Source organism: Scyliorhinus torazame, chromosome 3 (genome assembly GCF_047496885.1).
Source record: "Scyliorhinus torazame isolate Kashiwa2021f chromosome 3, sScyTor2.1, whole genome shotgun sequence".
Classification (NCBI taxonomy): Eukaryota; Metazoa; Chordata; class Chondrichthyes; order Carcharhiniformes; family Scyliorhinidae; genus Scyliorhinus; species Scyliorhinus torazame.
This window is the reverse complement of record NC_092709.1, coordinates 251,340,063-251,367,752: the sequence shown is the minus strand read 5'-3', so window position 1 is coordinate 251,367,752 and position 27,690 is coordinate 251,340,063. Positions and strand designations below refer to the sequence as shown.

Genomic DNA, 27,690 nt, shown 5'->3' with positions numbered 1-27,690 from the left:
TGTTTCAATAAACCAATTGTTCCACAACTACTTTTGAACACTGTGTTCTAAACAAAAAACATTTCAGTTTTCTCATATAGTATTGGCTTAAGAATATCATAAGATTATTTGCAGAATTATATTCTCTCTCCAGAATTATATTCTTTTTAAAAAAAATGTTTTATTACGGCATTTATAATTTTATCAATTTTAACCACAAGGTATCAAAAAGCAAGATGAACAACACCGCCCCCCCCCAACCAACAACAAAACCCAGCCAGAATGGCTTACATAAACAACTCCCCAATCCCAATTTCCCATTAATCTTCCCCACCTTAGCCAATCCCCCATGCCTCCCTCCCTCCCCCTCCCCGCCTCACACTACCCAGCCCTTCCTCCCACTTTCGCTACACCTCCCATATCGGGACCCCTCCCACTCCATCAGCTCCTTATAAATCTCCGATACCTTCCCCTCCCGTTTTCAACACCACCTTATCCTGTAGCCCCTGGGGCTGCAGGTGCAGGAGAGTCAAAACCTGCCTCCGCACAAATTCTCTCACCTGTGGGTAACAGAACCCATTCTCACCAGGCAGCTCAAACTCCTCCTCCAATTCTTCCAAACACGGAAATCCCCCATCTATAAACAAATCCTCAAACCGCTTGATTCCCGCCCGCTGCCACCCCCGACACCCCCCATCCAACCCCTGCGGAGCAAACTGGTGGTTGCCACATATCGGTGGCCACACCGACGCCCCCTCCAGCCCCAAGTACCGCCGCCACTGTGCCCACATCCTCATGGCTGCCACTACTACTGGGCTTGTGGGGTACCTGGCCGGCGTGAATGGCAACTGACCCCTCCCCCACTACCTGACCATCGCTATGTTTACCGCCCAATAATAATTTCTAAAGTTTGGAAGGGCCAGTGCGCATCCCCCCCCCCCCCCCCCCCCACTTCTCCAAGGGGATAAAAATTGGAAGGCTCTGGAAAACAAATAGGAACCTCAGGAGTCCCGTCATCTTCATCATCTGCACCCTCCCCAATGACAACAGGAGCACATCCAACCTTCTAAAGTCCCCCTTTATCTGCTTCACCAACCGAGCCAGATTCAGTTTGTACAGCTGCTCTCACTCCCGTGCCACCTGGATGCCCAAATACCTAAAGTTCCCCCCCCTCCCCACCACCCTGAACGGCATCACCCCCGATCTCTTCTCCTGCCCCCTCACCTGGATTTGAAAGACTTCGCTTTTACCCATATTCAATTTATAGCCCAAAAACCATCCAAATTCCTCTAAGATCCCTATAATTCCTCCAATACCCCCCCCCCCCAAAACAGGTTCAAAATACAGATCGTCCGCGTATAGCGAGACGCTGTGCTCCATCCCCCCTACTATCTCCTGCCAGTCCTTCGGCACTCTCAGCGCCATCCTCAACTGCTCTATAGCCAAGGCACAAAGCAGTGGGGAGAGTGGACACCCGGCCTTATCCATCAGTGCAGCCGGAAATAATCCGAGCTCACACGGTTCGTCCGCACACTCGCCATCGGTGTCTGATACAGCAACCAGACCCTGTTCACAAAACCCTGCCCCAACCAAAAGTGCCCCAGGACCTCCCACAAATAGTCCCACTCCACCTGATCGAAGGCCGTCTCCACGTCCATGGCGACCACCACCTCCACCTCTCGTCCCTCGGAGGGCATCGTTATGACATTTAATATCCTCCTGATATTTGCCGCCAGATGCCTCCCCTTAACGAACCCCGTCTGGTCCTCCCCATCACCTCTGGGGCACAATCCTCGATTCTAGAGGCCAAGATCTTGGCGAGTAACTTGGCATTCACATTTAACAGGGAGATTGGCCTTTACGACACACGTTGCTCCGGATCCTTTTCAGAATTATATTCTTATACCATCTAAATGATAAATACCAAGTATCTACAAGAACCACGTTACAATTTGTGCACCATACTCTCCTTACATGACTTTTCCTTTCAGTACTTCGAAATTGCAGTACTGTTCATGTGGTATTGTCCTCTATAACATGGATTTAATATCGAAGAGCTTTCAGAGCATCTAAAAAAAAAATCTACTTTTGCAAGATCATATTGAATAGTCTCCCAATTGAGAGAAATTAGGGTTGGATTATACATACAGACAAACCTGGTTGCTATGGCTTGTCAGGGGACTTAAAAAAACAAGTTTGGCTCATCGCTTCTGCACCGATTCTCCGAAAGAGCACCCCACCCATGCACACAACCCCGCCCTAACCCGTAACTCCACCAAAGCTGCACATTTGGGGGCAATTTAGCATGGCATATCTACCTAACCTGCACATCTTTGGACTGTGAAAGGAAACTGGACCATCCGGAGGAAACCCACACAGACACGGGGAGAATGTGCAAACTCACACAGTCATCCAAGGCCGGAATCGAACCAGAGGACTACCCATTGTGGCACCCCTTGAACTCAACTATCAGTCCAGCAAATACCATAAAAGTTAGAAAACTTGGAAAACAATTCAGGAGATAACATTACATACCCCCATATCGATTGAAAGGATAAATTAAATTCGGGGATGTTCCTCAATGGAGCAAATACATACAAGTCCGATTTTTAAAAAAGAAAATAATATTGTGGTGAAATATCACAGAACTGAAACATTAAAAGTTTGTTTCTCTCTCCACGGATACTCAGACCCGAGTATTTCTAGCATTTGATCTTTCAGATTTCCACATCCCCCACCCAGTATTTTGCTTTTGACAATATTTCTGCACTTCGTTGGGCAGTTTTTATGTCACATTATTTCAGTGATTTGGTGCTGAAAAGCAAACGTGCCTTGGAAAGTAGGCCCAATAAACTGAAATCCAGAACTCAGTGGGTTAACCAGCGGATGCCAGTACTTTTCATAAACCCTTTATAAGGACGTCCGTTCCTATGGTCACCCGGGGGATCCAGTCTCTTCCCTGATATTCAGAAGAAAAACAAAACCCGTTAAATGCAGCTCACAGGAACACCCGTGTTTGCAATTGTCTGCTCAAAAACATCATCTGACAAGTTCTCCGGAGTCACTCTCCCCCCCCCCCACCCCCCACCCGCTTATTATTAATGCATCGACTGACACACAAGTTGACAGATTAAAAACTGTCACTGATACGAACCACCCTTCACGTTGCCAACATCACAGGCGTTGTGCACGGATATTTCCCTGTCAATGGTTTATAAATGTCTCTGTTCATTCCTGGAGCCACTTCTCCCCCACCCCCCTCGACCATCACCTCAAAAACCCATTGAATTGCACCGAGAAAGGGGGCCAATCGCCGGAATTTAAACTAGATCCAACCCTGCAAGTTTCCCCATGGCCACAAATCAACACAAAGACCGGTTCCAACATTTCTTCCCCGGCCAATCGCTCCACTGAATACCTCCAGGACAAGAGGCGGCGAGCTGACAGACAAAAAGCCCCACGGTTCATACCTCCAGCGAGCAGCAGCAGCACTCAATGCTCACAGCTGATCTGTTGCGGCAAGTCGGGAGTTTAACTCCTTCCTGAAACTAACCACCAACAGTCGGTTCGAGCAGCTGGAAAAACAAGGCAAAGACGAACACCCGCCCCTGCCCGCCTCTCCTCCCCACCCGGCACTAAACTGAGCTCCCCGACACCAATCCGCACCCCCCTCCCCCCTTACCTCTCACCCAAACACTCTGCTCCTCAAGTGCCTTCCACTTCGATACAACAAACCCAGCTCAGAACGCCGCTTGACCCTCACTGGCTTCCGTACACATTGCATTCCTTCCGGCCTGTTGTCAGGCGACAGCGCTTCGCTCACCCGCCCCGCCCCCTTCCAAGCTGGAAGGTGATTGGACGCCGAGGTCCCTGTTTTGCATTTCCACGCGGGATGAATCGGGACGTCGGTCGAGCGCGGCGTCCGCTCGTGGCGCGTCAATCACCCTACGTCACAGATCGGCCGGACCCGGTGCACGTGCTCGGCCTCGGGGTGTTGCTGCTGAAGCGCGTCGCGGGGAGGCCGGGCCGGGGGGCGGGTGCGGAGCCGCTGACAGCGGGCCCGGGGGAGGAAGGGAGGGGGCAATCAGAACACTTTAACCCCCTGCTGGCCAATGCTGATGTGGTGCTGGCCCGCCCATCGCTTGACACCTTCACCACCCCGTGTCGGGAGGGCGGTTAATTTGATCCCTGTGCGGGAGGTGAAGTGGACCGGGTGCCTTCGAGCACATGCTGTGTGCAGTGTCCGTTCTCAAGGAACATGTAAATAGCACCTTTCACAATCACTGAGCACCCCACAGTACAGCCAATAAAGTACTGTTGAAGCACAGGTAATCCTGTAACGTAGACAAACTGGCAGCCAGTGTGCTCACAGCAATGGCAAGGTAATCTTTTTCAGTAATGTTGCTTGCAGGATAAAGTCAAGGCATTGGTGATAAACCCCAGTACAATTTCAAAATTTGTGGGTGACACAAAACTTGAACTGTGTGGAGGATAGTGGTAGAACTTGAAGGCAACATGGCAGATGAGGTTTGACACGGAGAAATGTAAAGTGATTCATTTTGGTTTGAAGAACATGGGGAGATGGTATAACATAGATGTACAATTCTAAAGGAGCTGATACAATGTTGAGGAAAGATATTCGTGCAGATGATGTGGAATCTGGGTGGAGTTAAGAAATATCAAGGGGCAAAAAACATTCATGGGGTGGTATACAGACTACCAAACTGCAGTGGTAATGTTGGGAGCAGCATTAGACAAAAAATCAGAGATGCATGTGATGAAGGAAAATCTGTGATTATGGGGGACTTTAATCTGAATATAGATTGAGTGACTCGAATTAGTCACAGTACAATAGAAGAGGAATTTCTATAGTGTACACGGTATGGTTTTCTGGCCAGTATGTTGAGGAACCAACAAGGGAACAGGCCATCTTGGACTGGGTGTTGTGCAATGAGAAAGGATTAGTTGGCAATCTAGTTGTAAGAGAACCCTTGGGAATGAGTGACCATAATTTGGTAGAATTCTTTATCAAGGTGAACAGTGAGTTAGTTGATTCTCAAGGTCGTGAACCTCAATAAAGGTAACTGAAGGTATGAGGCATGAGCTGGCAATGACGGACTGGGAAACATTACTGAAAGGAAGGACAGTGGACAGGCAATGTCAGGCATTAAAGGAATGAATAGGTGAACTCCAAAAGTTATTCATTCCTATTTGGCGCAAGAGTAGACAGGGAACTGTGGCCAAACTATGGCTTACAAGGGAAATTAGAGATAGTATTCGATTCAAAGAAGAGACATAGAAATTAGCAAGAAAAAAATAATAGACCTGAGGATTGGGAACAGTTTAAAATGCAGCAAAGGCAAACCAAGGGATTGATTAAGATGGGGAAAATACAATTTGAAAGTAAACTAGCGGGGAACATAAAAACTGACTATAAAGGTTTCTATAGGTGTGTGAAGAGAAAAAGATGAATAAAAACAAATATAAGCTCCTGACAGTCAGAAATGGGGGAATTCAGAACAGGGAACAAAGAAATAACTGAGGAACTAAATTCGTACTTTGCTTCTGATTTCGCAAAAGAAGACATGAATAATGTACCGGAAGTTCTGAGAAGTACAAGTTTTAGTGAGGCGCTGAAGGAAGTTAGCATTAGTAAAGAAATAGTTTTGGGGAAATTAATGGGACTGAAGGTGGACAAATCTCTAGGTCCTGATAATCTGCATCCCAGAGTACTTAAGGAAGTGTCCCTAGAAATAGTCGGTCCATGTTTTATTTTTTAAAAATATTTTTATTCTCCTTTTCCGCATTTTCTCCCAAATTTACACCCATCAACAATGAACAATAATCAGTAACAAATATGTCAATCCTCATATCAATAACAACGATCCCATCCTCCCACCAAACCCCAAACATTAGCCCCCATGTTCACACAAACAAATGACAAACAGGAATTAGTGATAACCCATAGTCACCATTAACACATACAGACCCCCTCCCCCCAACCCTCCCACCCACACGCCCCAACTAATGTTCAATGTTATCCAGTTCTTGAAAGTGCATAATGAATAATGCCCATGAATTGTAGAACCCCTCCATCCTTCCCCTCAGTTCAAACTTAACCTTCTCAAGAGTTAAGAATTCCAACAGGACCCCCCGCCACGCCAGGGCACAGGGTGGAGAGGTTGCTCTCCAACCTATCAGGATCCGCCTTCGGGCGATCAACAGGCGAAGGCTATGATATCTGCCTCCGCACCCTTTTCCAACCCTGGCTGGTCCGACACCCCGAATATGGCCTCCCGGGGGCCCGGGTCCAGTTTCACGTGAACCACTTTAGAAATTACCCTAAAAACCTCCTTCCAGTAATCCTCTAGCTTTGGACAGGACCAAAACATATGAACGTAATTAGCGCGCCCCCCCCCCCCCCCCCCCGGCAACATTGACACACATCTTCAACTCCCCCCCCCCCCCCCCCCCCCCCCCCCCCCCGGCAACATTGACACACATCTTCAACTCCTTCAAAGAATCGGCTCATCCTCGCCCTCGTGAGATGTGCTCTGTATACCACCTTCAGCTGTATCAGCCCCAACCTCGCGCACGAGGTGGAGGCATTCACTCTCCGGAGCACCTCACACCAGAACCCCTCCTCCATATCATCTCCCAACTCTTCCTCCCACTTTGCTTTGATCCCTTCCAGTGGTGCCTTCTACTCTTCCAAAATAGCTTTGTAAACCGCTGACACTACCCCTTCTCCAGTCCCCCTGTCGTCAGCACCTCCTCCAGCAATGTGGATGCCGGCTCCACCGGGAAGCTCTGTATCTCCTTTCTGGCAAAATCTCGAACCTGCATGTATCTAAACATAAATAGTAGGTCCATTTGTGGTCATTTTGGAATGGTACCTACAGATGATTGGAGGGTAGCAAATGGATGCCCACTATTCAAAAAGGGAGGTGGAGAGAATACATAGAATCATAGAATTTACAGGGCAGAAGGAGGCCATTCAGCCCATCGAGGGAGCTATAGACCAGTGAGTCTAACATCGGTAGTAGGGAAGTTGCTGGAGTCCATGATCAAGGATTTCACAATACAGCATTTGGAAAGCAGTGGTGTAATCAGACAAAGTTAGCATTTACAAAAGGAAAATCATGTTTGACAAATCTACTAGAATTCTTTGAAGATGCAACTAGTAGAGTTGACCAGGGAGAACCGGTGGATGTGGTTTATTTAGACTTTCAGAAGACTTTCGACAAGGTATCACAAAGCAGATTAATATCTAAAGTTAAAGCATGTTGGGATTATGGGTAGCGTCTCGAGATGGATAAAAAGCTAGTTAGCAGACAGGAACCAAAAAGTTGAAATAAATGGATCTTTTTCTGATTGACAGGCAATGAGTAGTGGGGTAACACAGGGATCTGTGCTAGGATCCCAACTGTTCACATTATATATTAATGATTTGGATGAGGGAACTAAAATTTGTAGATGATACAAAGTTGGATGGACGGGTGAGCTGTGAGGAAGATACAGAGATGCTTCAGCAGGATTTGGACAGGCTGAGTGAGTGGGCAGGTGCAGTATAATGTGGATAAATGTGAGGGAACCCGCTTCAGTAGCAAAAATAGGAGGGCAGATTATTGTTTGAATGGATGTAAGTTGAGAGGTACAGCAAGCAGTAAAGGAGATAAATGGTATGATGGCCTTCCTAGAGAGAGGATTTGAGTATAGGGATAGGTATGGCTTACTGCAATTGCATAAGGCATTGGTGAGGCGACACCTGGAGTATTGTGTGCAGTTTTCATGTCCTTATCTGAGGAAGGATGTTCTTGCTTTGGAGGGAGTGCAGCAAAGGTTTACCAGGCTGATTCCTGGGATGGCAGGACTGTCAAATGAGGAGAAACTCAAGCACATTCATTGGAGTTTTTTATTCATTTACAGGATCTGGGCATCGCTGATTGGGCCATCATTTATTGCCCATCCTTAGTTAACTTTCAGAAGGTGGTGATGAGTTGCCTTGAACCGCAGCAGTCTTTCATATGTAAGTACACCCACTATGCTGTTTGGGAGGGAGTTCCAGGATTTTGCCCCAGCGACAATGAAGGAACGGCGATATATTTCCAAGTTGGGGTGGGGGTGACATGGAGGGGAACGTCCAGGTGGTGGGCTTCCCAGCTATCTGCTGCTCTTGTCTTTCTAGATGATAGTGGTCGTGGGTTTGGAAGACGCTGTCTTAGGAACTTTGGTGAGTTACTACAGTGCCATCTCATAGATGATACACAAGGCTGCCACTGTTCGTCGGTGGTGGAGGGCTTGAATGTTTGTAGAAGAAGGAGCAATCAAGTGGGCTGCTTTGTCCTGGATGGTGTCAGGCTTCTTGAGTGTTGTTGGAGCTGCACTCAACCAGGCAAGTGGAGAGTATCCAATACACTCCTGACTTGTGCCTTGTAGATGGTAGACAGGCTTTCGGGGGTCAGGAAGTCAGTTACTCGCCATAGGATTCCTAGCCTATGACCTGCCCTGGTAGCCACAGTATTAATGTGGCTAGTCCAGTTCTGTTTCTGATCAATGGTAAACCCAAGGATATTGATTGTGGAGGATTCAGCGATGGTAATGCCATTGAATGTCAAGGTCCGATGGTTATATCCTCTTTCGTAGGCGATGGTTATTACCTGGCACTTGTGTGGCGCGAATGTAACTTGCCACTTGTCAGCCCAAGCCTGGATATTGTTGCTCAAATGCTGTCTTGATGTCAAGGGCAGTCACTCTCACCTCACCTCTGGCATTCAGCTCTCGTCCATGATTGAACCAAGGCTGTAATGCGGTCAGGAGCTGAGTGACCCCAGCGAAACCCAAACTAAGCGTCCATGAGTAGGTTATTGCTGAGTAAGTACCGCTTGAGAGCACTGTTGATGACTCCTTCCATCACTTTGCTGATGATGGAGAGTAGACCGATAGGGTGATAATTAAGTGGGTTGTATTTGTACTCTTTCTTGTGTGCAGGACACACGTGGGCAATTTTTCACCTTGCCGGGTTGATGCCAGTGTTGTAGTTGTACTGGAACAGCTTGGCTACGGGTGCGGCGAGTTCTGAAGCACAAGTCTTCGGTACTATTGCCAGAATATTATCATGATCCATAGCCTTTGCAGTATCCAGTGCCTTCATCCGTTTCTTGATATCACGTGGAGTGAATCGTATTGGCTGAAGACTGACATCTATGATGCTGGAGACCTCTGGAGGAGACTGAGATGGATCATCCACTCGGCACTTCTGGCTGAAGATTGTTACGAGTGCTTCAGCCTTGTCTTTTGCACATATGTGCTGGGCTCTTCCATTATTGAGGATGGGGATATTTGTGGAGTCTCCTCCTCCAGTGAGTTGTTTAATAGTCCCCCATCATTCATGGCTGGATTTGACAGCCATGGACTGCAGAGCTTAGATCTGATGCGTTGGTTGTGGAATCGCTTAGCTCTGTCTATTACTGACTGCTTATGCTGTTTGGCACACAAATCGTCCTGTGCTGTAGCTTCACCAGGGTGACACATAATTTCTTGGTATGCCTGATGTTGCTCCTGCCATGCTCTCCTGCACTCTTCATTGAACCAGGAGCCTATTTAGCACGGCGGTAGTGCCACACAACACGATGTAGAGTGTCTTCAATGTGAAGACGGGACTTTGCTCCACATGGACTGTGCGGTGGTCACTCCTCCCGATACTGTCATGGACAGATGCACCTGCAGCAGGCAGATTGGTGAGGATGAGGTCAAGTGTATTTTTCTCTTTTTTTGGTTCTCTCACCACCTGCTGCAGTTCCAGCATAGCAGCTATATCCTTTAGGGCCCGGCCAGTTTGGTCTGTGGTGATATGACCGAGCCACTCTTGGTGATGGACATTGAAGTCCCCCACCGAGAGCATATTATGCGCCCTTGCCACCCTCAGTGCTTCCTCCAAGTGGTGTTCACCATGGAGGAGAACTGATTCATCAGCTGTTGGTGGCCGGTACGTGGTAGTCAGCAGGAGGTTTCCTTGACCCTGTTTAACCTGAAGCCATGAGACTTCATGGGGTCCAGAGTCGATGTTGAGGACTCCTGGGGCAACTCCCTCCCGACTGTATACCGCTGCTTGGTCTGTCCTGCCGGTGAGACAGGACATACCAGGAATAGTGATAATGATGTCTGGGACATTGTCTGTAAGATGTGATTCAGTGTGTATGACTATGACAGGCTGTTGCTTAACTAGTCTGTGAGACAGCTCTCCCAACTTTGGCACAAGCCCCCAGATGTTAGGAAGGAGGGCTTTGCAGGGTCAACAGGGCTGGGTTTGCCGTTGTCGTTTCCGATGCCTGGTGTTGTGTAGTCCGTCCAGTTTCATTTATTTTTTGTGTTTTTGTAGCGGTTGAATACAACTGAGTGGCTTGCTCGGCCATTTCAGATGATATTTAAGAGTCAACCACATTGCTGAGGGTCTGGAGCCACATGTAGACCAGACCAGGTAAGAATGGCAGATTTCCTTCCCTAAAGGACATTAGTGAACGTTTAGAAGAGTGAGAGGGGATCTCATAGAAACATACAGGATTAGACAGGGTAGATTCAGAAAGAATGTTCCTGATGGTGGGAAAATCAAGAACTAGGAGGTCACAGTTTGAGGATAAGGGGTGAACCTTTTAGGACTGAGGTGAGGAGAAATTTCTTCACCCAGAGAGTGGTAAATCTGCGTAATTCGCTACCACAGAATATAGTGGCCAAAATGTTGTGTAATTTCAAGAAGGAGTTAGATGTAGCTCTTGGGGCGTAAGGGATCAAGAGATATGAAGGTAAGGCAGGATCAGGGTATTGAACTTGATGATCAGCTGTGACCATAATGAATGGCGGGGGAGGCTCAAAGGGCAGAATGGCCGCCTTCTATTTTCTATGTTTCGAGAAGCAGAGGGACCTGGGTATATATGCGCATATGTCACTGAAGGTAACAGGACAGGTTGTGAGCATGGTTAATAAAGCATACAGTGTCCTGGACTTTATTACTGTTGGCATAGAGTACAAGAGCTAGGAGGTTACGTTGAACTTGTAAAGGACAATGGTTTGGCCTCAGCTGAGTATTGCATCCATTTCTGGGAAACACACTTTAGGAAGGATGTGAAGACATTGGCGAGAATGTAGAAAAGATTCATGAGAATGGTTGCAGGGTTGAGGAACTTCAGATATGAAGGAAGATGAAGAAGTTTTTACAAATTCATTCATGGGGTGTGTGCGTTCTGGTTGGACCAGCATTTATTGCTCTTCCCTAAGTGTCCTTGAGAAGGTGATGCTGCCGGATGGCTTTCCGGTGGAATTTTTAAAGACATTTTCAGAGATATTGAGCTCACTGCTGCTGAGGACATTTAATGAGGCTGGAGAGAAGGGAATCCTCTCCCCTACAATGTTGCAGGCCTCGATCTCACTCATTCTTAAACGGGAGAAGGACCCTGAACAGTGTGGGTCTTACAGGCCAATCTCGTTACTGAACGTGGATGCCAAGCTATTGGCTAAGATCTTGGCCACAAGGATAGAGGATTGTGTCCCGGGGGTGATAGGGGAAGACCAGACTGGGTTTGTTAAGGGCAGGCAACTTAATGCCAATGTGCGGAGGCTTTTAAATATTGTGATGATGCCCTTGGAAGGGGAGGAAGCAGAGGTTGTGGCAGCGATGGATGCAGAGAAAGCTTTCGATCGGGTGGAGTGGGAGTACCTGTGGGAGGCGCGCGGTAGGTTTGGGTTTGGTGAGGACTTTATTCGGTGGGTGCGATTGCTGTACCAGGCGCCTGTGGCAAGCGTGCGCATGAACCGTCTTAGGTCGGGGTATTTTAAACTGCACCGGCGTACGAGGCAAGGGTGTCCCCTGTCCCCATTATTATTTGCTCTAGCCATTGAGCCGCTGGCCATGGCGTTGAGAACTTCAAGGAACTGGCAGGGGCTGGTCCGGGGGAGGGGTTGGGGGAGGGGAGGGGGGTGGAGCACCAGGTCTCGCTGTACGTGGATGATCTCCTGTATATTTCGGACCCACTGGTGGGGATGGGGGAGGTCATGCGGCTCTTGAGGGAATTTGGCAGTTTTTCGGGGTATAAACTGAACGTGGGGAAGAGCGAGTTGTTTATGATCCAGGCTAAAGGGCAGGAGAAGAGACTGAGTGAGCTGCCGTTGAAGAGGGTAGAGAAAAGCTTTCGCTACCTGGGAATACAGGTGGCTCGGAAGTGGGATTCTTTGCATAAGCTTAATTTGACCCGGCTGGTGAAACAAATGGAAGGGGACTTTAAAAGATGGGTAATGCTCCCGCTGTCACTGGCGGGGAGGGTACAGATCATGAAAATGACGGTCCTCCCCAGATTTCTATTTGTATTTCAGTGACTTCCCATCTTCATCCCTAAGGCCTTTTTGAAGCGGGTGAATAAGATCATCTCGGTATTTGTGTGGGCGAATAAGACCCCGCGAGTGAAGAGAGTGCTGCTGGAACGCAGTCGGGGGGAGGGGAAATTGATGCTTGATCAATAACTCCAGAAGCGAGATTGGAGACAATTGAAGGCTTTATTACACTAGATGTTTCCCCCAGCAGCGCGGGTACAGAAGGCAGCTGCTGGGGAGACACAGGCTCTTATACTCCGCCTTACTGGGCGGAACCAGCAGGCAGGCTTAACCAATGAAAACAGTACTTCCTACAACAATGGTCTTACATCATTACAGGGTACCGTAATACCTCTAATACAGACTACCACATTCACCCCCTGTTAAAAAAAAGAATCCGGTGGGGGTGGTATCCTTGCATTACACAGTGGTAGAGGTTATGGTTATGGAGGTACCCGGTATACATCAGGACAGTGGTTTTGCCTCGTTACATCGCAACTATTTACAAAATTAATTTGCAGTTCAGAATGAAGCAATTAGTCGATCAGGGGCCCTGGTCATCCTCTGCGATCGTCATATCTTCGGTGGTGATGCAGGCGCCGGCTCGAGCATCTGTGGCTCCGGGAGCATGGCTTCAGCTTCTTCGGCAGCTTCATCACCCCTAGACGGGACCAGTGGGACGACCGATCCACCTGGGAATGGGGTGGCTGTGGGGTGCGTCGGTGGGAGGGAGGGTGGGACTGGTGGTGGGGGTGTGTGTGGGGATCCAGTGGACGCCTGGTCCCGTAGGGAGACCGTATCCTGTCGGCCGTCGGGGTACACCACGTAGGCGTACTGAGGGTTAGCGTGGAGGAGATGGACCCTCTCGACCAATGGGTCCGACTTGTGCGCCCGCACGTGTTTGCGGAGCAGGATGGGTCCAGGAGCTGCCAGCCAGGTTGGGAGTGAGGTCCCGGAGGAGCACTTTCTAGGAAAGATAAGGAGACGTTCGTGAGGTGTTTGGTTGGTCGTGGATGGAGTGGAGGGCATCCGGGAGGACATCCTGCCAGCGGGAGACTGGGAGATTCCTGGAGCGTAGGGCCAGTAGGACGATCTTCGTGGCCTTTGCGATGACCGCTTTGATGTGGCTGAAGACCTGGCGGGCCTCTGTCGACAGGGGAGAAACCGTGGATTGGATTAGTGGACGGGCCTTGTCCGCATAGTTGGGGACCCACTGGGCATAATAAGAGAAAAATCCCAGGCAGCGTTTCAGGGCCTTGGAGCAGTGAGGGAGGGGGAACTCCATGAGGGGGCGCATGCGTTCAGGGTCTGGGCCTATAACTCCATCATGCACTACGTAGCAGAGGAGGGCTAGACAGTTGGTGCTGAACACACATTTATCCTTGTTGTATGTGAGATTAAGGATTTTTGCGGTATGGAGGAATTTTCGGAGGTTGGTGTCGTGGTCCTGCTGGTCCTGGCCGCAGATGGTGACATTATCGAGGTACGGAAACGTGGCCCGCAAACCGTACTGGTCAACCATTCGGTCCATCTCTTGTTGGAAGACCGAGACTCCATTAGTGGCACCGAAGGGAACCCTTAGGAAGTGGTAGAGCCGCCCATCTGCTTCGAAAGCAGTGTATTTGCGGTCGCTAGGGCGGATGGGGAGCTGCTGGTAGGCGGACTTTAGATCCACCGTGGAAAAGACCTTGCATTGTACGATCCTGTTGACCAGATCGGATATGCGGGGGAGAAGGTACGCGTCAAGATGCGTATGCCTGTTGATGGTCTGGCTATAATCGATGACCATCCTATGCTTCTCCCCGGTCTTTACAACCACTACTTGAGCTCTCCAGGGGCTGTTGCTAGCCTCAATGACACCTTCCCTCAGTAATCGCTGGACCTCCGACCTAATAAAGGTCCGGTCCTGGGCACTGTACCGTCTGCTTCTGGTGGCGACGGGTTTGCAGTCCGGGGTGAGGTTCGCAAACAGGGAAGGCGGATCGACCTTGAGGGTTGCGAGGCTGCAGAAAGTGAGGGGGGGTAGAGGGCTGCCGAATTTAAAGGTTAAGCTTTGGAGGTTGCATTGAAAATCTAACCCAAGGAGTGTGGCAGCGCAGAGGTGGGGAAGGACGTAGAGCCGATAATTTTTAAACTCCCTTCCCTGGACCGTGAGGTTCGCTATGCAGAACCCCTTGATCTCCACAGAATGAGACCCGGAGGCCAGGGAGATTTTTTGGTTAACTGGGTGAAAGGGGACAGAACAGCGCCTTACCGTGTTGGGGTGTATGAAGCTATCCGTGCTCCCAGAGTCAATCAGACAGGATGTTTCATGCCCATTGATGAGCACGGTCGTCGTTGCAGTAGAGAGTGTTCAGGGCCAAGACTGGTCCAGGGTCACCGAGGCTAGTCGTGGCAAAGTTGGATGTTCTCCTCGGGCGGTGTGTGGTCACCCGAGTCGGGGTCCAGAGAGTCCAGCCAAGGTGGCGGCGCCCATTGGTCACACATGGCTGGACCACAGGGAGGGGTCGGCATGGGAACGGTTGGAGGTGGCGTCATGTAAAGGCACCAGTTTGAGAGCGCTGGTAATGGCACCTCTGCCGTTCCCGCTGGCCCGTTACTCCACAAGTCCGGTGGTGGTGGTTGCATTGAAGATCTGGGGGCAGTGGAGGAGGCACAAGATGGCGGTGCCCATCCATCACACGTGGTGTCCGAGAGACAAGATGGCGGCGCCCTTAGGCCACACGTGGCCCTGAAGGAGGAAAATGGTGGCGCCCGCTGGCCGCACGTGGCCCGTGGAGAGGGTTGTGGTGGCGGTCCCGATTCGCCTCCGGAGACCCCAGCGACCGCCCGGGCCTGGCATACCGCCACAAAGTGGCCCTTTTTGCTGCATCCTTTGCAAAGGGATGAGCGGGCCGGACAGCGCTGCCGGGGTGCTTGGCTTGCCCGCAAAAATATCAGCACTGCCCCCCCGGGGTTGCCTGGCAGTCTCGCAGCACAAGCTTGTGGGGAATTGGGGGATGCATCGGAGTCGGTCACGGGGAGGTTCCACGCTGCCCAAGGGGCTGCCGCGCGGTCGGGGACATAAGCGCGGGCGTTTTGGGAGGCCACATCCAGGGAGCTAGCAAGGGCCCGTGCCTCCTTGAGGCTGAGTGTCTCTTTCTCCAGCAATTGCTAGCGGATTTGGGAGGACAGCATACCTGCAACAAATGCGTCCTGGATCAAAAGTTCTGTGTGGTCGCTGGCCGAAACTTGCGGGCAGTTACAGTTCCTCCCCAACACCAGGAGCGCACAGGAGAACTCCTCCAGCGATTCCCCAGGGATTTGTTGCCTCGTCGCTAGTAGATGTCAGACGTAGACCTGGTTTACAAGGTGAATATAGTGTCCTTTCAGCAGATTCATTGCGGCCTCGAAATCGTCCTCGATGAGAGTGTAGATCTCTGGGTTCACCCTCGAGTGCAGAACTTGCATTTTCTGGTCCTCCGTGGGTGTAATTGTGGCCATCCTGAGATATCCATTGAAACATGCCAGCCAATGCTTGAAGGTTGCCGCTGAGTTTGCCGCGTGGGGGCTGAGTTGCAGACACTCCTGCTTGATTCGGAGCTCCATTCTTTAAAATCAAGTGTAATAAATCGATGCTTGATCAATAACTCCAGAAGCGAGATTGGAGACAATTGAAGGCTTTATTACACTAGATGTTTCCCCCAGCAGCGTGGGTACAGAAGGCAGCTGCTGGGGAGACACGGGCTCTTATACTCTGCCTTACTGGGTGGAACCAGCAGGCAGGCTTAACCAATGAAAACAGCGCGTCCTAACCAATGGTCTTACAGCATTACAGGGTACCGTAATACCTCTAATACCGACTGCCACACTGGTGTTGCCGAACTTTTGCAACTACGACTGGGCGGCCAACATAGCCAGGATTAGAAAGTGGGTATTGGGGGAGGGGTCGGCATGGGAACGGTTGGAGGTGGCGTCATGTAAAGGCACCAGTTTGAGAGCGCTGGTAATGGCACCTCTGCCGTTCCCGCTGGCCCGTTACTCCACAAGTCCGGTGGTGGTGGTTGCACTGAAGATCTGGGGGCAGTGGAGGAGACACAAGAGGGTGGAAGGCGCGTCGGTCTGGACCCCGATATGTAATAACCACAGGTTTCTACCGGGCAGGATGGACGGCGGGTTACAGAGCTGGCAGAGGCCAGGTATCAAAAAGATGGGTGACCTGTTTATAAATGGGAGCTTTCCCAGCCTGCAGGCGCTGGAGGACAAATTTAAACTGCCGCCAGGGAACGGCTTTAGATATTTACAAGTGCGGGCCTTCCTGAGAAAACAGGTGCTGGCCTTCCCGCTTCTGCTGCCACGGGGGATACAGGATAGAATAGTTTCTGGTACCTGAGTGGGCGAGGGGAAGGTGTCGGACATCTACCAGGAACTGCTGGAAGCGGAAGAAACCCCGGTGGAGGAACTTAAGGGTAAAGGGAGGAGGAGTTAGAAGGGGAGTTAGAGCCGGGTCTGTGGGCAGAGGCCCTCAAGTAGGGTCAATTCCTCCTCATCATGTGCTAGGCTCAGTTTAATCCAGTTTAAGGTGGCCCACCGGGCACACATGACGGTGGTGAGGATCAGTAAGTTTTTCGGGGTAGAAGACAGATGTGCGAGGTGTGCGGGAAGCCCAGCAAACCCTGTCCATATGTTTTGGGCATGCCCGAAGCTTGGAGGGTTCTGGCAGGGGTTTCCCAAAAGGCAATGTCCACGGTGCTAGGTACGCGGGTGGTACCGAGTCCAGAGGTGGCGATCTTTGGAGTGTCAGAAGATGCGGGAGATCAGGGAGTGAAAGAGGCCGACGTTCTAGCCTTTGCCTCCCTGGTAGCCCGGAGACGGATCCTTTTAATGTGGAGGGACTCGAAGCCCCCGAGTGTAGAGACCTGGGTTAGTGACATGGCTGGGTTTCTCAGCCTCGAGAAAATAAAGTTTGCCTTAAGAGGATCAATGCTAGGGTTCTCCCGGAGGTGGCAGTCATTCGTCGACTTGGAGAAATTAAAAATGTTGGCAGTAGCTGCTTTCCGAGGTGGGGGAGGTGGTAAGTGTCGTTTTATGTTATTTCATGTGGTCTGTGAAGATAGAGCCGATTGGGGAAATAGAACATAGAACATTACAGCGCAGTTCAGGCCCTTCGGCCCTCGATGTTGCGCCGACCTGTGAAACCACTCTAAAGCCCATCTACACTATTCCCTTATCGTCCATATGTCTATTCAATGACCATTTGAATGCCCTTAGTGTTTGCGAGTCCACTACTGTTGCAGGCAGGGCATTCCACGCCCTTACTACTCTCTGAGTAAAGAACCTACCTCTGACATCTGTCTTATATCTATCTCCCCTCAATTTAAAGCTATGTCCCCTCGTGCTAGACATCACCATCCGAGGAAAAAGGCTCTCACTGTCCACCCTATCCAATCCTCTCATCATCTTGTATGCCTCAATTAAGACACCTCTTAACCTTCTTCTCTAACAAAAACAGCCTTAAGTCCCTCAGCCTTTCCTCATAAGATCTTCCCTCCATACCAGGCAACATTCTGGTAAATCTCCTCTTCACCCTTTCCAATGCTTCCACATCCTTCCTATAACGCGGCGACCAGAATTGCACGCAATACTCCAAATGCGGCCGCACCAGAATTTTGTACAGCTGCAACATGACCTCATGGCTCCGAAGCTCAATCCCTCTACCAATAAAAGCTAACACACCGTATGCCTTCTTATTATTTTTAAAAAAAAATATATTTTATTGAAATTTTTTTCCCTGAGCAACATTTTTCCTGCTTACAAAACAAGCGAAACGATAACAGTAACAAAACAGAAATTTTTTAACTTTTTAACAATAATAATGATAATAATAATATACAAGTAACAAAACCTCGTACTCTATTGACCTATACTCAACTGAGCCTCCTCCCCCTCCCCCCTGGGTTGCTACTGCTGGTCATCCGTCTTCCCTCTTACGTTCCCCTCGGTAGTCGAGAAATGGCTGCCACCGCCTGGTGAACCCTTGAGCCGATCCTCTCAGGGCAAACTTTATCTGCTCCAGTTTAATAAACCCCGCCATATCGTTTACCCAGGCCTCCAGTCCGGGGGGGTTTCGCCTCCTTCCACATGAGTAGGATCCTGCGCCGGGCTACGAGGGACGCAAAGGCCACGACATCGGCCTCTTTCGCCTCCTGCACTCCCGGCTCTTCCGCAACTCCAAATAGAGCTAACCCCCAGCCTGGTTTGACCCGGGCCTTCACCACCTGCAAAATCTCCCGTCACTCCCTTCCAATACCCTTCCAGTGCCGGGCACGCCCAAAACATATGTGCGTGGTTTGCCGGGCTCCCGCCACACCTCCCACATTTGTCCTCCACTCCAAAGAACCTGCTCAATCTTGCCCCCGTTATGTGTGCTCTATGTAGCACCTTAAATTGAATCAGGCTAAGCCTGGCGCATGAGGAAGAGGAATTTACCCTGCTTAGGGCATCAGCCCACATACCCTCCTCTATCTCCTCCCCTAATTCTTCTTCCCACTTTCTTTTTAGTTCGCCCACCGACTCCTCCCCCTCTTCCCTCATCTCACTATAAATCTCTGACACCTTGCCCTCTCCGACCCACACCCCTGAAAGCACCCTGTCCTGTATCCCCTGTGTCGGGAGCCGTGGAAATTCCCTCACCTGTTGTCTAGTAAACGCCCTCACCTGCATATATCTCAAGAAATTCCCCCGGGGTAACTTATACTTTTCCTCCAGTGCTCCCAAGCTCGCAAAAGTCCCATCTATGAATAAATCTCCCACCTTCCTAATTCCCAACTGGTACCAGCTTTGAAATCCTCCATCCATTCTTCCTGGGGCGAACCTATGGTTGTTCCTGATAGGGGACCCCACCAGGGCTCCCCGCACCCCTCTCTGTCGCCTCCACTGTCCCCATATGTTCAGTGTTGCCGCCACCACCGGGTTCGTGGTGTACTTTTTCGGTGAGAACGGTAGCGGCGCCGCCACCAGCGCCTCTAGACTCGTCCCTTTACAGGACCTTCTCTCCAGCCTTTTCCACGCCGCTCCTTCACCCTCCATCATCCATCTACGTATCATTGCCACATTGGCGGCCCAATAATAATCTCCCAAGTTCGGTAGTGCCAGTCCTCCTCTGTCCCTACTGCGCTGAAGGAACCCCCTCCTTACTCTCGGAACTTTCCCTGCCCACACAAAGCTCGTAATGCTCCTATCTATTTTATTTAAAAAGGTCCTGGTGATTAAAATAGGGAGACATTGAAATACAAATAAGAACCTCGGGAGGACCATCATCTTAATTGCTTGCACCCTGCCCGCCAGCGATAAAGGCTGCATGTCCCACCTCTTAAAGTCCTCCTCCATTTGTTCTACCAGCCGTGTCAGATTAAGTCTGTGCAAGGTTCCCCAGCTCCTAGCGATCTGAATCCCCAAGTATCGGAAGTTTCTTTCCACTTTCCTTAGCGGTAAGTCTTCTATCTCTCTACTCTGGTCCCCTGGATGTATCACATATAATTCACTCTTCCCCATGTTTAACCTATACCCCGAAAATTCCCCGAACCTCCTCAAGATTCGCATAACCTCTATCATCCCCCCCCCCCGCTGGGTCCGACACGTATAGCAATAGGTCATCCGCGTATAACGAGACTCGGTGTTCTTCTCCCCCTCTAGTCACCCCTCTCCATTTCCTGGAGTCTCTCAGCGCCATGGCCAGAGGTTCAATTGCCAGCGCAAACAACAATGGAGACAGCGGGCATCCCTGTCTTGTTCCCCTATATAATCGGAAATACTCCGATCTATGTCGACCTGTAACTACGCTTGCCGTCGGTGCCCCATAAAGTAGTCTAACCCAGCGAATAAATCCGTTCCCAAACCCAAACCTCCTTAACACTTCCCATAAATACTCCCACTCCACCCTATCAAATGCCTTCTCTGCGTCCATTGCTGCCACTATCTCTGCCTCCCCCTCCACTGAGGGCATCATTATCACCCCTAATAGCCGTCGCACGTTAACATTCAATTGTCTCCCTTTTACGAACCCTGTCTGGTCTTGGTGCACCACCCCTGGGACACAGTCCTCTATCCTCGATGCCAGCACCTTTGCTAGCAGTTTGGCGTCCACGTTCAATAGTGAAATAGGTCTATAGGACCCACACTGCATCGGATCTTTGTCCCTCTTCAAAATTAGCGATATCGTCGCCTCCGACATTGTCGGGGGTAGTGTCCCCCCTTCCCTGGCCTCATTGAACGTCCTCGTCAACAACGGGGCCAACAAGTCCACATATTTTCTGTAGAATTCCACCGGGAACCCGTCCGGCCCCGGGGCCTTCCCTGCTTGCATGCTTCCCAGTCCCTTAATAACCTCATCCACCTCAATCGGCGCCCCCAGGCCTGCCACCGCCTGCTCCTCCACTTTCGGGAACCTCAACTGGTCCAGGAACTGCCGCATCCCCTCCTCTCCCTCTGGGGGCTGAGACCTATACAGTTCTTCATAAAAGGTCTTAAACACCTCATTTATCTTTCCTGCCCTTCGCACAGTGTCTCCACTTTCATCCCTAATTCCTACTATCTCCCTCGCTGCTGCCCTCTTTCGCAGTTGGTGCGCCAACAGGCGACTAGCCTTTTCCCCATATTAATACCTCCTCCCCTGTGCCTTCCTCCACAGTACCTCCGCCTTTCTGGTGGTCAGAAGGTCAAACTCGGTCTGGAGTCGTCTCCTCTCCCTGTGGAGCTCCTCCTCCGGGGTCTCTGCAAATTCCCTGTCCACCCTTAAAATCTCCCCCAGTAATCTATCCCTTTCCTTGGCCTCTGTTTTCCTTTTGTGGGCCCCAATAGAAATCAGCTCTCCTCTGACCACCGCTTTTAGTGCTTCCCAGACCACTCCCACAGGGACCTCGCCGTCGTCATTGACCTCCAGGTATCTCTCGATACACCCCCTCACTCTTGCACACACTCCCTCATCCGCCATCAGTCCCACATCTAATCGCCAGAGTGTTCTCTGCTCCCTGTCCTCTCCTACTTCCAGGTCCACCCAATGTGGGGCATGATCCGAAACCGCTATGGCTGAGTATTCAGCTTCTTCCACCCTAGAGAGCAACGACCTTCCTAAAACAAAAAAATCTATCTGGGAGTACACTTTATGGACGTGGGAGAAGAAGGAATACTCCCTAGCCCTGGGTCTAAGAAATCGCCATGGATCCACTCCCCCCATTTGGTCCATAAACCCCTTAAGTACCTTGGCCGCTGCCGGCCTTCTTCCAGTCCTTGAGCTGGATCTATCTAGCCCCGGGTCCAGCACCGTATTGAAGTCCCCTCCTAAAATCAAATTTCCTGCCTCCAGGTCCGGAATACGCCCCAGCATCCGTCTCATGAACCCCGCATCGTCCCAATTTGGGGCATACACATTAACCAACACGACCTCCATTCCCTCCAGCCTACCACTCACCATTACATATTTACCTCCACTATCTGCTACGATGTTCTTTGCTTCAAATGCTACCCATTTCCCCACCAAAATGGCCACCCCTCTGTTCTTTGCGTCCAGTCCTGAGTGGAACACCTGTCCCACCCATCCTTTCCTTAGCCTAACTTGGTCCGCCACCTTTAGGTGCGTCTCTTGGAGCATAACCACGTCTGCCCTTAGTCCTTTCAAATGCGCGAGCGCTCGGGCCCTTTTTATCGGTCCATTCAGGCCTCTCACGTTCCACGTGATCAGCCTCACTGGGGGGCTACCTGCCCCCCTCCCGTGTCGACTAGCCATTACCTTCTCTAGGCCAGTCCCATATCCCGCCTCCGCGCTCCCGCTCGCTCCCCCAGCGTCGCATTCCGCCCCCGACCACCCTCTCTTTAGCCATTTCCTTTTGGATTTCCGCAGCAGCAACCCAGTTGTCCCCGTCCGTCCCCCCTCGCTAGATCCCTATCTAGCTTGATTGCTCCCCCCATATCACTTCCGTAAGTCAGCTGACTTCAACTGACCCCAGCTACTCCTGCTCGCTCCTCGGCCCCCCCGGTGTGAGGGAACTCCCATCCGCCTTGCGCCTGTTTTCCCGCCTTATTTTTTCTGGCGCGGGAACATCCCTTTACCTGACCCGCCTCTTTTGGCGCAGCTCCCTTTCCCCCCCCCCCTCTCCTTCCCCATTCTCTGACTATGTCCCGCCTCTCCCCCCCTCACCGGCGCCCACATTTCCCCACTGTCCCCCCCCTTCCCTGTTTACTTCTCGATTAACTTTCACCATCCCATTAACAAAAACAATAATAACAACAATAACAGTTCCCTGCAGCATCAGTCCCTCAGTTCCGGTCCAGTTTCTCTTCATTGATGAAGGACCATGCTTCCTCCGCCGTCTCGAAATAATAGTGTCTCTCCTGATGCGTGACCCATAGTCTTGCCGGCTGCAGCATCCCAAACTTCACCTTCCTTTTGTGCAAAACCTCTTTGGCTCGGTTGAAGCTCGCCCTCCTTCTCGCCACCTCCGCACTCCAATCCTGGTAGATCCTTACCACCGCATTCTCCCATCTGCTACTCCGCACCTTTTTAGCCCATCTCAGGACCTCTTCTCTGTCCTTAAGGCGGTAGAATCGCACGATTATCGCCCTCGGTGGTTCTCCCGCTTTTGGTCTTCTCGCCGGGATCCGATTTGCCCACTCCACCTCCATGGGGCCCGCAGGGGCCTCAGCACCCATCAGTGAGCTCAGCATCTTACTTGCGTACGCTCCACAGTCCACTCCTTCCACACCCTCCGGGAGACCTAGTATCCTAAGGTTCTTCCTTCGCGCTCCATTTTCAAGGGCCTCAATCCTATCAGCACACTTTTTATGAAGTGCCTCGTGCGTCTGAGTCTTCACCGCCAGGCCCAGGACCTCGTCCTCAATACCTGATACCTTCTGCTCCACCACGCGAAGTTCAGTCTCCTGGGTCTTTAAAGTCTCCTTAAGCCCCTCAATTGCCTGTAACAACGGGGTCATTACCTCCTTCTTCAGCACCGTCTCACCATCTCGTCCTGCTCAGGCCCCCATGTCACCTGTGGTTTCTCCGCCGCCATTTTGTTCCACTCCCTCTGACCTTCTGGCTGCAGATTCTTCGGGCTGCAGCCGCCGCCGCCGGTTTTTCCCTCCGTCGTTCGGGGGGGACTCCCTTCCCTCGCGCCTCGCACCGGGTTTTACGGCCGTTCAAGTCCCCGTTGGGGCTCTTAAAAGAGCCCGAAGTTCCGTCGGAGCTGGAGCCGCCGAAACGTGCGGCTAGCTCATCCCTGCCACAACCGGAAGTCCCGTACGCCTTCTTAACAACCCTCTCAATCTGGGTGGCAACTTTCAGGGATCTATGTACATGGACACCGAGATCTCTCTGCTCGTCCACACTGCCAAGAATCTTACCAATAACCCAGTACTCTGTCTTCCTGTTATTCCTTCCAAAATGAATCACCTCACATTTTTCTGCATTAAACTCCATTTGCCACCTCTCAGCCCAGCGCTGCAGCTTATCTATGTCCCTCTGTAACTTGTAATATCCTTCCGCACTGTCCACAACTCCACTGACTTTAGTGTCATCTGCAAATTTACTCACCCATCCTTCTACGCCCTCCTCCAGGTCATTTATAAAAATGACAAACAGCAGTGGCCCCAAAACAGATCCTTGTGGTACACCACTAGTAACTGGATTCCAGTCTGAACACTTCCCATCAACCACCACCCTTTGTCTTCTTCCAGCTAGCCAATTTCTGATCCAAACTGCTAAATCTCCCTGAATCCCATGCCTCCGTATTTTCTGCAGTAGCCTACCGCGGGGAACCTTATCAAACGCTTTACTGAAATCCATATACACCACATCAACTGCTTTACCCTCATCCACCTGTTTGGTCACCTTCTCAAAGAACTCAATAAGGTTTGTGAGGCACAACCTACCCTTCACAAAACCGTGTTGACTATCTCTAATCAAATTATTCCTTTCCAGATGATTATACACCCTATCTCTTATAAACCTTTCCAAGATTTTTCCCACAACAGCAGTAAGGCTTACTGGTCTATAGTTACCGGGGTTGTCTCTACTCCCCTTCTTGAACAAGGGGACAACATTTGCTATCCTCCAGTCTTCTGGCACTATTCCTGTAGACAAAGATGACTTAAAGATCAAAGCCAAAGGCTCAGCAATCTCCTCCCGAGCTTCCCAGAGAATCCTAGGATAGATCCCATCCGGCCCAGGGGACTTATCTATTTTCACACTTTCCAGAATTGCTAACACCTCCTCCTTATGAACCTCAAGCCCTTCTAGTCTAGTAGCCCGAATCTCAGTATTCTCCTCGACAACATTGTCTTTTTCCTGTGTGAATACTGACGAAAAATATTCATTTAGCACCTCTCCTATCTCCTTGGACTCCAAGCACAACTTCCCACTACTGTCCTTGACTGGCCCTACTCTTACCCTAGTCATTCTTTTATTCCTGACATATCTATAGAAAGCTTTAGGGTTATCCTTGATCCTACCTGCCAAAGAAGTCTCATGTCCCCTCCTGGCTCTTCTTAGCTCTCTCTTTAGGTCCTTCCTAGCTAACTTGTAACTCTCGAGCGCCCTAACTGAACCTTCATTTCTCATCTTTACATAAGCCTCCTTCTTCCTCTTGACAAGTGTTTCGACTGCCTCAGTAAACCACTGATCCCTTGCTCGACCACTTCCTCCCTGCCTGACAGGTACATACTTATTAAGGACACGCAGTAACTGTTCCTTGAACAAGCTCCACATTTCCATTGTGCCCATCCCCTGCAGTTTTCCTCTCCATCCGATGCATCCTAAGTCTTGCCTCATCGCATCATAATTGCCTTTCCCCCAGATATAACTCTTGCTCTGCGGTATATACCTATCCCTTTCCATTACTAAAGTAAACGTATGCCCAGCGCTGGAGGAATTTTGGAAGGGCGTAGCGAGGACGGTGTCGAGGGTGGTAGGATCCAGGGACAAACCGGGCTGGGGGCTCGCAATATTTGGGGTGGAAGAGGAGCCGGGAGTGCAGGAGGCGAAAGAGGCCGGAATTCTGGCCTTTGCGTCCCTGGTAGCCCGGCGAAGGATTCTCCTTCAGTGGAAAGATACGAGGCCCCCAAGCGTGGAATCCTGGATCAGCGATATGGCAGGGTTCATTAAATTGGAGAGGGTGAAAATCACCTTGAGAGGGTCGGTACAAGGGTTCTTTAGGCGGTGGCAACCGTTCTTAGACTTTCTGGCAGAACGCTAGACATTGGTCAATGGCAGCAGCAACTCGGGGGGTGGGTTTACTTTATTTTTGTTTATGTTATTTACACTGGAAGGGTCTGAGGGGGTGTATACACCTGTTGTCTTAAGTCGGGGTGTTAATGTTAATTTATTATTCAGGTACGGGAGGGAGGGGTTTGGAGGGTTGCTTTTTTAGATTGCGTTTTGTACTTAACCCTGTTGGGTTCTTTTTTCTTTCTCATTTTGTTATTGATATTTTATGAAAACCTTTAATAAAAATTATTTTAAAAAAAAAACTAAAGTAAACATAATCGAATTGTGGTCACTATCACCAAAATGCTCACCTACCTCCAAATCTAACACCTGTCCTGGTTCATTACCCAGTACCAAATCCAATATGGCCTCGCCTCTCGTTGGCCTATCTACATACTGTGTCAGGAAATCCTCCTGCACACATTGGACAAAAATGGACCCATCTAAAGTACTCGAGCTATAGCATTTCCAGTCAATATTTGGAAAGTTAAAGTCCCCCATAACAATTACCCTGTTGCTTTCGCTCCTATCCAGAATCATCTTTGCAATCCTTTCCTCGACATCTCTGGAACTTTTCGGAGGCCTATAGAAAACCCCTAACAGGGTGACCTCTCCTTTTCTGTTTCTAACCTCAGCCCATACTACCTCAGTAGACGAGTCCTCATCAAAATTCCTTTCTGCCACGGTAATATTGTCCTTCACTAACAATGCCACCCCTCCCCCTATTTTACCACCTTCCCTGAGCTTACTGAAATATCTAAACCCTGGTACCTGCAACAACCATTCCTGTCCCTGCTCTATCCATGGCTCCGAAATGGCCACAACATCAAAGTCCCAGGTACCAACCCATGCCGCAAATTCACCCACCTTATTCCGGATGCTCCTGGGATTGAAGAAGACACACTTTAAACCACCTTCCTGCCTGCCGGTACACACCTGCAACTTTGAAACCTTACTCATGACCTCACTACTCTCAACCTCCTGTATACTGGAGCTACAATTCAGGTTCCCAAGCCCCTGCTGAACTAGTTCAAACCCACCCGAAGAGCATTAGCAAATTTCCCCTCCAGGGTATTGGTACCCCTCAGGCCCAGGTGTAGACCATCCCGTTTGTAGAGGTCCCACCGACCCCAGAATGAGCCCCAATTATCCAGAAATCTAAAACCCTCCCTCCTGCACCATCCCTGTAGCCACGTGTTCAACTCCTTTCTTTCCCTATTCCTCGTCTCGCCCAACACGTGGCACGGGTAACAACCCAGAGATAATAACTCTGTTTGTCCTAGCTCTAAGTTTCCACCCTAGCTCCCTGAATTCCTGACTTATATCCCTATCCCTTTTCCTACCTATGTCATTGGTACCTATGTGGACCACGACTTGGGGCTGCTCCCCCTCCCCCTTAAGGATCCCGAAAACACGATCTGAGACATCATGCACCCTGGCACCTGGGAGGCAACACACCAACCGCGAGTCTCTCTCGTTCCCACAGAATCTCCTATCTACCCCCCTAACTATGGAGTCTCCAATGACTAATGCTCTACTCCTCTCCCCCTTCCCTTCTGAGCAACAGGGACAGACTCTGTGCCAGAGACCTGTACCCCATGGCTTACCCCTGGTAAGTCCCCCCCCCCCCCGCAACAGTATCCAAAGCGGTATACTACTTACTAAGGGGAACGACCATAGGGGATCCCTGTACTGACTGCTTCCTCCCAGCCCCTCTCACCGTCACCCATCTATCTTTATTCTTTGGAGTAACTACATCCCTTAAGCTTCTATCTATGACCACCTCTGCCTCCCGAATGATCCGAAGTTCATCCAGCTCCAGCTCCAGTTCCCTAATGCGGTTTCTGAAGAGCTGGAGATGGGTGCACTTCCCACAGATGAAATCAGCAGGGACACTGACGGCGTCCCTCACCTCAAACATTCTTCAGGAGGAACATTGCACTGCCTTCCCTGCCATCCACTCTGGATAAAAAAGAGAAAAAGAAAGAAAGAGCTTACCTGTTATTCACTCCCCTTCTCAGCAAGATTTTTATTTTTTCACCATGTTTGCTGTTCTTTTTCTGTTATTGTTATAAAATTTTACAAATACTTCAATAAAAATATATTTTTTA

At 50.2% G+C, this 27,690-nt stretch overlaps 1 protein-coding gene and 1 long non-coding RNA gene across 6 annotated transcripts in view; one reads left to right on the top strand and one right to left on the bottom strand.

Annotated features, from left to right (window-relative positions):
• Positions 1 to 3,786, bottom strand: part of atosb (atos homolog b) — a 180,277-nt gene extending 176,491 nt beyond the window's left edge. For 3 of the 5 annotated variants that reach the window (XM_072497105.1, XM_072497114.1, XM_072497115.1), the window contains exon 1: positions 3,662 to 3,786. The gene's annotated coding sequence lies outside the window, so the exon portion shown is untranslated. Of the gene's footprint in view, positions 1 to 3,449; positions 3,537 to 3,661 lie in introns of those variants that run through there. The other 2 variants (XM_072497108.1, XM_072497109.1) reach the window with 2 other exon arrangements.
• Positions 3,787 to 4,143: 357 nt separating this feature from the next.
• Positions 4,144 to 27,690, top strand: part of LOC140409056 (uncharacterized) — a 43,684-nt gene continuing 20,137 nt past the window's right edge. The window contains exons 1-2 of the long non-coding RNA XR_011940270.1: positions 4,144 to 4,361; positions 7,909 to 8,008. This is a non-coding gene — a long non-coding RNA (uncharacterized lncRNA). The remainder of the gene's footprint in view (positions 4,362 to 7,908; positions 8,009 to 27,690) is intronic.